This window comes from Mastomys coucha, unplaced genomic scaffold, assembly GCF_008632895.1.
Source record: "Mastomys coucha isolate ucsf_1 unplaced genomic scaffold, UCSF_Mcou_1 pScaffold15, whole genome shotgun sequence".
Classification (NCBI taxonomy): domain Eukaryota; kingdom Metazoa; phylum Chordata; class Mammalia; order Rodentia; family Muridae; genus Mastomys; species Mastomys coucha.
In genome coordinates, this window is record NW_022196897.1 from 89,039,948 (window position 1) to 89,043,925 (window position 3,978).

Here is a 3,978-nt window from a genome sequence, read left to right on the forward strand (position 1 = left end):
TCTCAACACCTGCACAGAGAAAGCTCCTCTGCTCTGAGTTTCTGGCAACCCACCCAAGAGTACCAGCCCTGGGCCTCAGTTTTTTGAGCATATATGGTCATAATCCCACCTCCTAGGTCATCATCATTCCTTGCTTGAGCTCTATAAAATCGCCTTGCTTTAGTACAGGTGCAAGATTCTACTGACCTCCTCCTGTGGGATTGGTGAACCTTCCTGAGAGCTGACTCTCAGTACACCTGCCTTTATATTCTTGATTCAGTTTGAATTGGCTTATTACTTTGGCAGAGAAACCTGTTATTAACTAAGTGGCATATTCATAAATACATGTTCATGTATCTATGCAGGTGTCAGTGAATATGCATTTATATGGGGGTGAGAGATCAATAATATCCTTTTTTTTTTTTTTGGTTTTTTCTTTTTTTTTTTTAAATTCATTTATTTATTTCATGTATATGAGTACACTGTCAGTCTTCAGACATACCAGAAGAGGGCATCAGATGCCATTACAGATGGTTGTGAGCCACCATGTGGCTGCTGGGAATTGAACTCAGGACCTCTGGAAGAGCAATCAGTGCTCTTAACCACTGAGCCATCTCTCCAGCCCCCTTTTTTGGTTTTTTTGAGACAGGGTTTCTCTGTATAGCCCTGGATGTCCTGGAACTCACTCTGTAGACCAGGCTGGCCTCAAACTCAGAAATCCACCCACCTCTGCCTCCCAAGTGCTGGGATTAAAGGTGTGCGCCACCATAGCCCAGCAATATCTTTCTCTTTAGCTTATTTTTTATGCAGACTCTCACTGAACTTGGATTTCACTGACTCAACTAAAGACTGGCTGGTCAGCAAGTACCAGGACTCCTTCTGTCTCCATCCCTCCAGTGCTATAATTATAAACAAGACCCACAATGCTTGGAGTTTTATGTGGATTCTGGGTATTGAACTCAGGTCTTCATGCTTGTAAGTGCTTTACTGACCAAGCCGTCTTCTCAGACACTAAAAGATTATTTTCAGCCTGGCCAGATGGCTCAGTGGGTAAGAGCACTGACTGCTCTTCCGAAGGTCCTGAGTTCCAACCCCAGCAAGCACATGGTGGCTCACAAGCACCCGTAATGAGATCTGGTGCCCTCTTCTGATGCATCTGAAGTCAGCTACAGTGTACTTATGTATAATAATAAATAAATCTTTGGGATGAGAGAGCGGGGTTGACCAGAGCGAGCAGAGGTCCTAACATTTCAATTCCCAGCAACCACATGAAGGCTCACAATCATCTGTACAGCTACAGTGTGCTCATATACATAAAATAAATAAATAAATCTTAAAAAAATATTATTTTCTATATGCAATTGGTTGAACCCAAGATTCAGAACCTGTGAATACAGAGGATTATTTTCCATTAACTGTAAAGGTCAGAAAAAAAATTGTCTGTGTCAAGATTAGGCTCCTCTGGACTTCCTAAGAGCAATTTACACACTACTGGTTCCCCTGTCAACAACATAACTTCTATGCTGATGTACCCTTCCCACCTACAGCCCTTCCCAGCAATCCTTGCTTCTACATGAGATGTTTTTCTCTGTTCATCATCTCTCCCCTAGGTGCACTAACCTGGGTGGTGAATTAGAGCAGAGATGGGGCCCTCTGTTAGTCATTTTTCTAGTAGTGGGCAAAGCTCCGACAAGGTTCCTCAAAGGCTGTCTAAAAATGGAGTAGGTGTGGCTCTACATTCTCTGATCACCCCTTTACTCTACCTTGACAGCAAACCTATTTTACATTACTCATACTATGTTTTGTGTAAGACTAGAAAAATAATTTCTCATCTAAGCAGTTTGAGAAGCATGCATTTAAATGGTTATCCATCTTCAGGCATGTAGTGTTAGGCAACCATGGTGGACTGAGGGTAGGACAAACAAGTCTTCCATATTTCTGGGTTCCCTCTCACTGAGTCTCTGGCCTTACCAACAAACGTCATAAACCCCAGTTAATCTTATATTCTAGGACCAAGCCTGCCACCTGTCAAAAGACAGGCAGGGAGATTCAGCTCCGCCCCTCAGAGATGTGAGGTCACATGGCTTGCTACTTTTGTCCTCACTCTCAAAACTGATGTCCAGCTCTGTCATGGACCCCACAGTAACCATAACTGGATCGCTGATTTGACTTTGCAATGTCCTCCTCTTCTTCCCCTCATGTCAGAGTTTTATGACCTGGCATCCTAACAGCCATCCTGAAAGTGACTTGTACCAATTGCCTGATCACAGCACTGTCAAGCTCCCATAGACATGATTTCTGGAATCCAAGCCATCTCTGGCTTACACATCCACTGTCTCCACTTTTCCAGAGTCTCTGTGTCTGTGCAGGAGCTGCTCCTCTATCCTCAAGGTCTTCCAGTGTCTTTAATCTTGATTGATTTAGTTCTAACCTTGAATTCAGCAATGAGTGCACAGGTCTATGGACTTCGTAAAATCACTAAAGGGCTAATGAACCTAAGAGGTGAACTAAATCAACTAAAGTTAAATTAATGTGGTTAGTTACTCTTGCATTGAACAGGGTGGACAGAACGTTTTCATTATTACAGAAAGTTCTATCAGAGAGTACTACATACACCCACTTTATCCAGAACAGTTCCAACTGGTACTCACATTAAAATGTTTTAGGCAATTTTAGGTAGTTTGCAAACCCTCTGCCTCCCAGTACCACCTATAACCCTCAAGTCATTGGTTAGGAATCCCTTTCTAATGTAGGCAGGGAGTACGTAGCCATCCTGAACTTTTCAGCAGAAAAGAGGGTCAGAGAAATCCCAGCTCAGATATCGGCTACACTTTCCTTGACACAAATTGTTTTTTTTTCTTTTTCTTTTTTCTTTTTTCAGGGGAGAGCGTGAACGCAATCCCCCACTACCACAAATTATGCAGTTGAGTTTCCCGCATTTGGGGAAATTGCAGGGGTCAGCACATCCAGAGTGCAATGGATAAGCCTCGCCCTGGGAAAACCACCTTCCTGGTCGTGGTATCTCCACGTCCAGGTAAGTATACAAATTGTTTGTTTGTTTGTTTGTTTGTTTTTTCGAGACATGGTTTCTCTATGTAGCCCTGGCTGTCCTGGTACTCACTCTGTAGACCAGGCTGGCCTCGAACTCAGAAATCCACCTGCCTCTGCCTTACAAGTGCTGGGATTAAGGGTGTGCGCCACCACTGCCCAGCTCAGATGCACTCTTACCATGTTGGAGTGTGTGCGCAAATTCTTAAATACATGAGAGCATGAGAGTTCAACAAGTTTTCTGCAAACTTAAACAACCTGGCTTTGTGTTAAATTGTCCTACTCTGGGCTGGAGAGATGGCTCAGCAGCTAAAAATCACTGGCTGCTCTTCCAAAGGACCTAGGTTTGATTCCCAGGAGTCATATAGCAGCCTACAACTCTCTGTAACTCCAATTTAGGAGATCCAATGCCCTCTTCTGTCCTCTGCAGGCACTACACACACACACACACAGTGCACAGATAAAACACAAAACTAAAATAAGTCTTAAAAGGGGGCTGGAGAGGTGATTCAGCAGTTAAGAATACTGGCCTGAGTTTCTGAATGCAGAGGTCCTGAGTCCAGAGATCCTGAGTTCAAATCCCGACAACCACATGGTGGCTCTCAACCATCAAAAATGGGATGCCTTCTTCTGGCATGCAGGCTCTATACACAGACAGAGCACTCCTATACATAAATAAATAAATAAATAAATAAATCTTTAAATTTGCTATGCAGCCTTATCTATTCATCCACCTAGTCAAGAAAGAGGGCACAAGAGCTAACATAACTGCTAAATTTGTCAGTGATGATCCACAAACTTACCTAAAACTTTGCCACTCTTCAATGCTCAGACTGTAATCTATCTTTCTTATAAACAGTTTGACTTATATTTAGATAGCTCAGATTATAATTCCCCCACTTTCAAGATAAATTTTAGGGCATTTTGTACTCTAATCTCCAGATTGTTTTT

General features: G+C 42.8%; 1 non-coding gene across 1 annotated transcript; it reads right to left on the reverse strand.

Moving 5' to 3' along the window:
- Nucleotides 1–2,857: 2,857 nt before the first annotated feature.
- LOC116092836 lies at nucleotides 2,858–3,021 on the reverse strand. The gene has a single exon (XR_004119526.1). It is a non-coding gene; the product is annotated as a U1 spliceosomal RNA (small nuclear RNA).
- Between the last annotated feature and the right edge of the window lie 957 nt (nucleotides 3,022–3,978).